Below are 12,154 nucleotides of genomic sequence, written 5' to 3'. Positions count from 1 at the left end.
TTTAATGCCACAGAGCACAACAGGCATGGTGTTATGAATTCGTATAGGTTAAATGATTTATCTGCCATAAATTATTTTTTAAAGATACTGATGCAGGTATTTCTTAATTATTTTAAATCATAATTATTGATTATAACATATATAGGAATGTGCAAAATATAATTTTTATAATTTCTTGATAATATTGAATATTTTCACTCATTCTTTCCAAAGGATTATGCATCTGATGAGTCCTTAAAAATTATTTTTTACGGGAAACATTTATCATTTTCCATATTAAAGTTTCCCTTATCTCCTTTTTTCTGCAATTATTGGATAATAAGCTTTTTGCATAACATGATAATACTGTTTAATGTTTAAAATGCATGTTAGATTTATGTAGCAAATTTAAGTACATAGTTACACTTTCTGTATATAACCATAGGTTGTGTAATATGCTTCCATAAAAATCGACATATCTCTAAATCATAATTATTGTTACAGTTTTTAACACAATTTGGAAAGTAAGTACATCCTTGTCAGTTGTGTAGAGAGTAAATCAGTGATTATGAGAAGCAATTTAGCATGATGGTTAATATTTAGTATATTTGTAGGAATGAAAACCTGCTGTAACCAAACGTCGTAATATAGCTATTCCACATGAATAGATCTGCTTTGAATTGTGCTTAGCCCCCACCCCGCAAATGTCATACACATGCCAGTTTAGATTTGAGATGCTTTTCATGTGTACTGTGCATTGCACCACTGAAGGCAACACTACTTAACTCCCTTTTTTTCAGCATTCTCTGTTTATGATTTATTTTATGCTCTTGAAGGCATCATCTATAGTGTGTATACAGTGTTCGTTACACATTTTGGAGTTATTGTGATTTCATGTGAATTTAAGTAATAAAATGAAATTCACATATTTTTTGTGCCATTTTACTTAAGATGCCAAAGATTGACCTTTTTGATGATGAAAGGTTTCAAATTTTATGTAATGAAATTTAAAATGATACATTATTTGTTAGCATAAAATTAGTTTACCATTAAAAAAGGTATTTCAACTTACCTTTAAAAAGGTATTTTAATATTATGCTCTGAAAATGGTAATTATTTTCTACCTTTGCTACCCTTCAATTCCTTAAATAATGTTTAAAGATAGCTGATTGCAATTTTCTCAGCATATAACCTGAACAAAGGTAATGTTTTCTTCCTAACTCCCACCTGTTCATCATGTTTTTAAAATGTTTTAGAGATGAGATGAACCTGGACAGACCTGTTTGCTGTGTGTGATACTTGTTTCACAATAAATGTTGGGGCAAACTATTTTGGGCTTCTGTCATTCTTTTTTAACTCTACTGGTGAAGAGTTTATGAAATGGCCTGTTGTCTGTTGTCTGTCTGTCAGTATAAGATTTTTTAATTGCTACTCCTTCTAATCCAGTTGGAGGATTATGCTCTGAAACTTTACACACACACAACACACAAACACACATTTATCCCAAAGTCAAGTTGATCCTCAGTGAAAATTATACTGCTTGACCACCACAGTGGCCATTTTGAAAATCTTGTTCTCACTGCTCCTCCTGAATGTAAGGTCATAACAACATGAGGTTTTCATTAAAAGACTTTGTATAATGTGTAGTTAACCCTAAATGAAAATGATCTGACATCCAATATGGCCACCATGGCAGACATCTTGAAAATCTTGCTATTGCTACTCCTCCTAATGAAAAGTCATATAGATATATGGACATGGGGTTGTCACCAGAAGGCTTCTTATGGTGCATATTTGGTACTAAATAAAAATAATGCCCTCCAGTATGGCCACAGTGGTGACTATATTTAAAATATGGCACTATGGTTGCTATATCGAAAATCTTGTTATTACTTCTGCCCTTGAATAGAAAGTCTTAATTGACATGGTGTTTTACTAGGAGGTTCATTATCAAGTCTAGTTGGTCCCAATTGAAAATAATGCCAGTCTGATATCCAATATGGCAATTATGAAATCTTGACATGGCTACCTATCCTGAATAGATACTCATACTCACATGGGTTTTTCACCAAAAGACTTCTAAAGATGTCAGATTGGTCCTAAATGAAAATGTTACCAATGTTACATCCAATAACGACCGTCACAGAAGCCAGTTTGAAAATCTTACTGCTCAATATAAAAACACTTGGCAGTTAAAAACACAGTTATCTTATCTTGGATCCCTGGAAATTCACTTTGGGACTCTTGTTATTTTATCCTGTACCTGTTCAAAGTTGATTTCTCAATTCTTCAATTGATAATAATTAGGTTACTCTAGCATGATACCTCATATAAAATGCATTTTGGGGATTAATGCATTTTTTAATATTAAAATTGTGCCAGTATAAGGTGACCTTACTTATAATGTTATATACTCTATTGGCTCCCCTGACCATTGTTATAATGAGGGACTACCAGTTGGCATTCCTTTTTCCAGGGGAGATGGATATTTTGATATTAAAGGTGATTCATTACAAGGCATTCTAAGTTTTAACAGGTCACTTAGCCCCCTTGACCACGGTTACAGAGCTGGATCACTGAGACATGCTCCTATTTTTAGAGCAGGCAACTCTGGCCAGTTATTTTTTTTTTTTAAATGGGTCCCAGTATATAAGGCAGCCTCAGTAATAACACACTGCACTCTTAGAGTTTAAGGAGAAACACTTATTTCTAGGGGAGGTAACTATGACTGGAACTGGAACTGTACTATTCCTGTGACAGAATTTATTTTAAAGGGCTTTATACAGGTCTTTATTTTCCCATTTTTATAAGTAGGTTAAACAAAGCTAACAGTGTACAAAAATATAAATATGATGACAGTTTCCTTAAGTAGCAGATTTACATTTGAAGTGGGACTTCTTATTTTAGAATACTGAAACTGAACATTCAAAATTGTTTAGATCCAGCAAAATATAGGTTCAATTGAATGCTGTAGGTGCTGTCATCTCAAAATTCCATGACCTCTCACTGCAATCAATAATAAAACCTCGATATATTTTTCTTCAATGAAATACCAAAATTTGTAGAAATGGAACTTTACAGAGTTTTCTTGAGGACAGAAAGATGACAACATGGTTTCTTGGCATTAGAGGATCTTTATAAAGCCATCTGATAAAGGTGGCAATTGCAATGCAACTTAGATCTTGAAAAAATCAAACAGCAAATTAGACTTTAACCTGTTATAAATGAAATCTTTGGGATTAGTATACCTGTAATAGTTCCCGAGTCCTAGTCTGTGAGATCTGTCAGAATCTGTGATTTGAATAAATTCTTCAATGTCCGAGTGTTTCTGAGGTCATCAAAGCGCACTGGTGTGAAATGCAAACTTTGCTTTTATTTGCATTTTATATGTCCATTGCATGACAGAATATATCATACTGTGATAAGGTCCTTCTGTTGGTCCATTCCTATTGGTTTCTGCACAGCGACTTTAGTTCTAACTCATAGAACTAGACCAAACATGTGTCTGCTCATACTTGAGTTGATGAAATGCATTTTGATTTGTGGGTCAAAAGGTCAAAGTTGAAGGAGACTGAATGAGAGAATAAAATGGTTCTTGCACAGTAACATACATACTGTAGAACAGAGGTCACCTAATACAGATCAGGTGATTTTAAATATTTGGTCAAGAGATGGCATCAAATCAGGAGAGATTTTCATTGATCCAATTTTTACCATGCAAACAGAAAAAAAATGAGTATTGAACAAATATACTTATTCTATATTAAAAAATGAACATCTTGTCACATCAGCCCTTTTACATTAACTTGTCATTCATACTGTCATTGTATCTAGCACAAGCATTTTTAACCTTTCATAGGAGAACATTGACTGGATTAGTGGTAGTTCTCATCATTTTTGATCACAACACTTTAGATGTGTTGTTACTGAATTCAGGTTTTCACTGGAGTCAGCATGAAATTTGGTCCAAATAGAAACTATTTTTGTGTATGTCTGTATTGGAATATGGTAACTTTTGTACAACTCTACTGAATCCAGAAACGTGCTTAAATTGTTTCCTGCCTGTGGTAGATTCAGTTTGTTGACTGCCTGCCAGAACTGCTCAAGATTGGGGCTGTCTAGATCTTAGTCATATTTGGGAAGTTCTTCATAAAATTTACATAACAGAAATTACAAAATGTATATTCTTGTCCATTTGATCTTGATTCCAATAAAAATCATATTCCTGTTTCCATCCATTATTGATTTTTTTGGTGCTTTTTTTGGTTGTTTAGATTTTGGGATTTTAGCACTGGGAGATAACACATGCTTACATATTTTGACAAACTTTAAATAACAAAGCCAAACAGACCTGTTTTATGCATATTGGGCTAATGACTAATGACTAATAATAATTAGTAATGACTAATCCTACCATAGTCGTTAATCCTTTTAATCCTTTCCAAATTACTTGTGATCACACATAAAAGTCTACTCAAAAGTGTAATTTGAAGTTTAGCACTGAAGCAAAACCAACACTGCCAAAAGATTCCAAGTAAAGGTATTTGTTTTTTGCTGCTAGAGCTCTTTATTAATCTGCTCATGTCCCATTAACATCTTTAATCCATTACAAATTTCTATGATCACTAATAAGTTATTGGCTGTTGAATTAGCAATTTAAGTGTCAGGCTCAAAAAGTAAGCCAGGTTACAGTTATGTGATCACAGGAAGTCTTTTCTGTAAATATACTTCATTGAAAGCAAGGTGTGAACAAATGTCTCCTCCTGAATTTTAAAAATGATTTTGAGTACATGAGAGATTTAAGTGAGGGATGGGAGACACCCATCATCTCAGGAGGAACACTGTCATTGCAGACTTTCATGACATCATAAACATACGTGTCACTGAATGTCTTCATGTGAATACTGTATATACTCACTTATAAGTCGAGTCCAACTGCAAATTGCACAGACCCAGATCTGCTATTGCATAATATGCTGGCTGATCTGGGTCTGTGCAGTTTGTTAGGTGTAATCAGTAGAATAAGAAAACATATACCCTGGTCTGCATATGCAGTATGCTATGACATATCCGGATCATTATTGTTTGCAATTTGACTTGACTTAAAAGCAAATATATGTGGAGGGTATATCACATGCATTTCACACACATGGAATTGTATCAAACATTTACAAATGAATAAGTCAACTATATAATTTTTAATTTAAAAGTCAAAGATCAGTGTCACATAAAGTCCAATAAGAAAACAATGATCATTTCCATGGAATAAGTTTATATTGTGTACTGTGACCAAACCATGTACACTTGGCAGTAAAGAAATCTATTGATTGGTATTGAAAGGTATAAAGTCAAAGTCACTGTGACATAAACAAGGAAAAATGTGCCTGTGATGTGAGTTCAAATACAAACCATATAATGGCACCAAACTTGGGACGTGACTTACTAATTTGGGAAAGAAAAAGTATACATTTTGGATTATATGGATTCAAGGTCAAGGTTACAGTGATTAAAATAAAGATGGTTTTCTTTGCCATCTTTCAATAAAATTCAATGGTTTTCCATTTTGGCAATGAATCTACCTATTATAGGGTTGAAAGGTCAAGATTATGGTCAGTACTGCTCAGTCAATCATGCTTTTTTAGTGCCCATATGCAGGACTATTGAACACAGATGGGCATGTAAGTACTTTTTGTGGTACTCTTGTGCAGACAAATGGCATAATTTATGGAGTAAACACAATATAATGAATACTCTATGGAATATACAAAATATAATGAATCAAAATATAATGAATATTGTGTGGAATATACACAACATAATGAATACTGGATGGAATATACAAAATATAATACTGTATGGAATATATACAATATTATGAATACTGGATAGAATATACACAATATAATAAATACTGGATGGAATATACACAATATAATGAATGCTAGATGGAATATACACAATATAATGAATGCTAAATGGAATATACACAATATAATGAATACTGTATTAAATATACACAATATAGTGAATACGGTATTAAATATACACAATATAATGAATACTGGATGGAATATACACAATATAATGAATACTGGATGGAATATACACAATATAATGAATGCTAGATGGAATATACACAATATAATGAATGCTAGATGGAATATACACAATATAATGAATACTGGATGGAATATACACAATATAATGAATGCTAGATGGAATATACACAATATAATGAATACTGGCAATAAATTGTAAAAACATCGTGAAAATATTGGGTTTTATTAATTTGTGTACAAATATTACTCTGAGACATCACTTTTATGCCTCAATGGAATTAGGTTTTTGGTCAAATATCACTAATCATTATAAACTGTATGCAACTATCATTCCTATATCTTGCAGTGAATACAGGAAAATTTTACCACAACATATTCAAAACCTTGTTCATTTAACAATTTATCTGTGCTTAGTATGCAAGTGTGAATAACATATACCCCAATCTGATGCTGCTTAAAACAGCATATACTTTGATCTACCATCACATAATGCATGGGCAAATCAGGGTCTATGTTGTATGTTAATCTGATCACTCCTAATAAGCAGCATAGCCTCATGTGACAACAGATCTGGGTCTGTTTTGTTTTTTGTTTGATCTGATTTACATGCTAGCACACCATATATACTTGCTTATAAGTCGAGTCCTACTGCAAACTGCACAGACCCAGATCTGCCATTGATTAATACTAAGGCAGATCTAGATATGTGCAGTTTGTAAGGAGTAATCAGTAGAACAAACAAATAGACCTGATCTGCAGGTGCATTATGATGTGGCAGATCAGGATCTATTTTGCTTGCAGTGGGACTTGACTTATAAGCAAGTAGAGATGGTATATAGCATAATTTCAAGTGAACATCATATAGGCTCTGATCTAATAGTGCATTAGAGGTGACAGGTCTGAGTGTGTGCTGTTGTCATGGGTTGCGTGTGATGCACATGGTCTTTGGGCTTGAAGAAAACAGACAACCTAGAAGAAATATCAGCTCTGAATTGGTGACTGTTTACCAGCATGTGCCTGAAGATGAGATCAAACCCAGGACTGTAGAGATGCAAAGTAAGCAAGTTACTGCTATGCTATCCAGATCTACGCTGGATCCAGGAATTTTTCTGCAGGTTTTTTTTATATTTTGAGTCTGGAATTTTTAATTTTGCTTACAAGAGTAATTTTTCAATGAAATTGTGACTGAAGAAAAGAAGGGTACATTTGAACTCCAAAACACCCACAAAATCTGCCCATGAGGCTAATTTTATTGTGCCCTTGTCATCAGATAGAGAGACCCAAGTATGATATTTGCATGCCAGCCTAGGGATCACCATCAGAGTTAAGATTTTTATTACAAGTTTGTGATAAAGTTATCATTAGTCATCGTGGTCAAGTTTAAATGAGACTAAATGAGTAATCTGTGAAATCCATTTCTAAATAATACCACAAGTTCTATTGTGACTACATAATATTGTCGTCGTGACCAGTAACAGTATAATATACAGGTGAGACTAAGCAGCCAGTGACCCAATTTGAAGGACAAAAGATCTGCATCTGGACACAGAGTGTGTTACTTTCATTTTTGTCAAACCTATGTAGCTATCACTTTGGCATCAGTGTGTGGGTACGTCTGTACAACTGTCCATACGTATGACCATTCAAACACTAGATTAAGGTAAATGCTCCAGTTTTCTATGTTAAAGCTTTCTGTTCAAGTTTGTTTACTTTCTAGCTAAATAGAAGATGGGCTTAACAAAAAGGGATTTGGTTGTTATTATAGGTTAAATTTGTTACCATATTCTCACAACTTTTTGAACAAAAAAATTCCGACTCAGGCTGACAGTCCTAAAATTTAGTTACTGGGATTACATCCAGGTCAGTGAAAATCAGCAAACCAGGAACGAGACTCATCTTCAATAAATCCTGATAAAACCAGTATCCTAACTTCAAAATTTTACGACTTTGAATTTGAGCTTAAGTATTATTATCAAACAGTTTTGAGAATATTTTTCATAAGCATTGTGTTCTTATTATTATTGTTATTACTTTAGAAAAGTTTATAATTTATTTATTATTACAAGTTTGATAACATTTTAACTTAGCAAATTCTCAGATGTAAGTTTTTATTTGTCTTTGGATAGGTTTCCTTTTCTTTTTCTTTAAACATGTTTGTGTATTGCTTTTTTGTCTAGTTTATGTAGTAGACTAAATACAAACAAAAAGCTTTGTATTGTGTATTGCATACTTCGTTGTTTATAACAGTAAGCATTAACCTTGGTTTGTCGCATTTAGAAAGTCCAAACACCATCTATACTCACATACAAGCCAGGTCCAACTGCTCACTGGAGAGACCCAGATCCACAGTCAACAAGTTTACTGGCAGATCTGGGTCATGCAGTTTGTTAGGAGTATTCAGTACAACATACAACATAAACCCTTATCTGCCAGCATGTTATGTGCCAGCAGATCAGGATCTATGTTGTTTGCAGTTGGACCTGACCTATAAGCAAGTAGAAATGGTTGTGTGAAGTAGAGGAAGTCAATACACACAATATTATGTGACAGATTCATCAGACTGTGTCACTGTATTTTACCTATGTATAACTTTGGCTTAATAATGTGCAGAGTAGTCTGTCATCGCATAATTAACCAACAGATAATGATCTGTGCTATTCAAGTCTGCTAGTGAATCATGCATTGGTAGACTTGGGTCTATGCAGCGTACATTTAAGTGACTGTTACATATGAGTTAGCACAATTTAGGATACACTGTGATCGAGGGGAGAAATTTTATTAAACATTCATTACTCGTATCAGTAATTTTTATCTCTTCTGCTCATAGACCAGAAGAGCTTATAGGATGAGTTATTATCTGTCATGCATCATCCGTCCATTCATTAGCACGAGTTTGTTATTGCTACTTCTCCTGAACTACATGAAGGATTGCCATGAAACTTTACACACACATTTATCCCATGGTCTAGCTGGTCCTAAATGAAAATGGTGCTGCTCAAACATCCAGTATGGCCACTATAGCAGCCATCTTGAAAATGATATTATGTCTGCTTCTCCTAAATGAATTTTCTTATCTACGTGGGCTTTCAACTAAAAGACTTGTTGTGATGTCTAGTTGGACCTAGATGAACATCATGCTGATCTGACATACAATATGGCCACAACAACAGCCATCTTGAAAATCTTGTCATTGCTACTGTTCCAAAATGGATGCTCATATCAACATTGGGTTTTCAGTTAAAGACTTCTTATGATGTCTTGTTGTTGTTAAACAAAAAATGGTGCTAATGTTAGAATTAATATGACCATAATGACAGCCATCTTTGAAATGTTTTAATCACTTAATGTGCCTAGATGTATTGTCATATCAGCACATGGTGTTCATGAAAAGACTTCTTATGAGTTGGTCCCAAATGAAAATGGTGCTGGTCTGGTATCCAGTATGGCCAACATGACAGTCATCTTAAAAATCTTGTTATCACAACTCTGCCTAAACAGAAAGTCATGTTGATGGGGGCTTTTCAAAGAATACTTTTTACAATGTCCAGTTGGTCTCAAATGAAAATTGTGCCAATCTGACATCCAATATGGCCACCATAGCAGCCATCTTGAAAATCTTGTTATCACTACTCCTCCTGAATGGATGGTTATATCAACATGAAGTTTTCACTAAAAGATTTCTTATTATGTCTAGTTGGTCTCTAAATGAAAATGTTGCTATCTGATGTCCAGTATGACCACCAAAGTGGCCATCTTGAAAATCTTGTTATAGCTACTCTTGAAGATATTCTTATTATCTCAAATGGATGGTTATATCGACATGAGGTTTTCACAAGTAGCCTTCTTATGATATCTAATTAGTCTCAAATAAACTTGGTGCGAGTTGTATATCCAGTATGGCTGTCATCATGTCTGTTTTAAAAATCTTTTTGTTTTCACCAAAACACTTCTAGTGAGGACTATTTTGTCCTAATGAAAACCAGTCTAACATTTAATATGCGCACTATACCAGCTTTGCTAATTTTACATTTTTTGTTAGAATTGAAGATATTGTCTTGACATTCAACTGTTAAAAAAAAGAAATGGTCTTAACTTGAATTCCTGAAAATTCTTTTCATTCAGTAAAGCATCAGTTTCTTTGAGGACTATTGTGTGTCTGTATTATATGGCAAAATATTTTAAATTGATTGATTGTATGGTCATTGTATAATGGCACATCAACACATCAAAGGCTATTTAGTGACAAGGCAATTTAAGGAAAGTGCCTTGCTCAGACACACTCACCATGGTAACCAACCTAGGCTGGTTTAAGAATGATTTTATCTTGCAACCCTCTTCTTATCCATGATTTCAGCTGTAAATCAAAACATGTCCAAATTGTTTTTTGTCAGTTGCATCCAATATATTGACTTTCATTAATTGATGAAATACATATGCATGCATCAATCGTATTTAATGCTTTTGAATAATTCAAAATTCTGTATTCAGACATATTCTAAAATATATCATTTCTAGCATTTTATATTGTACATGTAATATAGTACAAATTTAAATCTATGGTTTGAACTGACCTTACATGTTACAAATGATTATTATACAAGTCTCTGGGAATACTGTACATACTTATATGTCTGCTCCTACTGTAACCAACATAAACTCTGATCTGCAGTTGCATCATGCACCAGCAGATCAGGGCCCATGTTGTTGGTTCTACTGATTACTCCTATAAAGCAGCATAGACCCCGATCTTCTGGTGCATTTTTCAGTGATAGATCTGAGTCAGTGCAGCTTGCAGTTGGACGTAACTTTTAAACATATATATACAGTAGGCCCATATTGTGTAAATCAAAAGAATTTCTTAAATTTAGATTTCTTAAATATAGAATTAGTGCAAATTTATTATGTTCATTTAAGTTGCAAAGTCAAAAAATGTTATATTAAAGTGTTCATTGATTTCTGAGTTGGTGAATAATTAATAATTATAAAATATTATTGTTTACTGTATTGTGCTAAATAGTTGTCAGGGGATCAACTATGCAAATACAGTATCAGACATTTAAAATACATTATTGGGCTACCATCTTTGTTCACACATAATGTATACCTAACTGCAAAACAAAGTAGACCATGATCTGCCATCATATAATGAGCTGACAGATTGGGGTCTACACTGTTTGCTTGATTATTAATGGAATGAACAGCATAGACCTGATCATACAGATCTAGCTTATTGTAATCATGGCAAATCTCAGTAACAGTCTTTGTACTATAATAGATCTGGGTCATAACCATCATGCTATAGCAGACCTGGGTCATAGCCTTCATGCTTATTGCAGATCTGGATGATTGCAATCATGCTATAGCAGAACTGTGTCATAGCCATCATGCTATAGCAGATCTGGTTCATTGTAATCTTCAGCCAATGTGGGTATGTGAGAAAGCTTGCCAGTAGCTTCTCGTGGGTCGGTGGTTCTTTCCGGGGTTTTCTCTGGTTCTTCCTCCACCATTAATACTGGCCGCCATGTATAGCCTATCATGTGCTGCAAAATGGCATTAAACCCCACAACAACAACAACAACAACAACAAATCATTGTAATCTTACTATAGCAGTTCACCCCGGCAGAGTCCTGCCAAAGACTTCTAAAAATGGTATTAACAGCTGCCTCGCTATGAGCTCAACATTAAAGAGATTAGTGTTAGGACTGGTTGGCCTAGTGTCAGGATAATGTGACTGGGTGTGACATCATGCTACATGTCTGCAGCATGATGCCCCATTGCTAGACATCACTTTAAACTGCCATACTGCGGACATCGTAGTGATGTGACTGGAAACTTGTTAAAGCTATGTTAAAAATCTAAAGCACACACACACTATAGCAGTTCTAAGTTATGATCATCATGCTATGACAAATCTTTCTCATGGTAATCATTCCATATCAGATCTGGGTCATAGTCATCATGCTATAAAAGATCTAGGTCATAGTCATCGTGTGTCATTATGCAATAGCAATTATGATTCATGGGCATCATGCTATAGCAGTTCTAAGTATAGTCATGCTACAGCAGATCTCTGTGATTATCCACATGCTATAGAAGGTTTGGTCATAGTTATCAT

General features: G+C 34.1%; 1 protein-coding gene across 19 annotated transcripts in view; it reads left to right on the top strand.

The window, feature by feature from the left end:
• The window catches only part of LOC149785740 (twitchin-like), a 469,207-nt gene that overhangs the window by 438,525 nt on the left and 18,528 nt on the right, over positions 1-12,154 (top strand). The gene's annotated exons all lie outside the window — the stretch shown is intronic.

The sequence above is a fragment of the Sinohyriopsis cumingii genome, chromosome 13 (assembly GCF_028554795.1).
Source record: "Sinohyriopsis cumingii isolate HCF-2022 chromosome 13, ASM2855479v2, whole genome shotgun sequence".
In the NCBI taxonomy this organism is placed as follows: domain Eukaryota; kingdom Metazoa; phylum Mollusca; class Bivalvia; order Unionida; family Unionidae; genus Sinohyriopsis; species Sinohyriopsis cumingii.
This window is presented reverse-complemented; position numbering and strand designations above follow the sequence as displayed.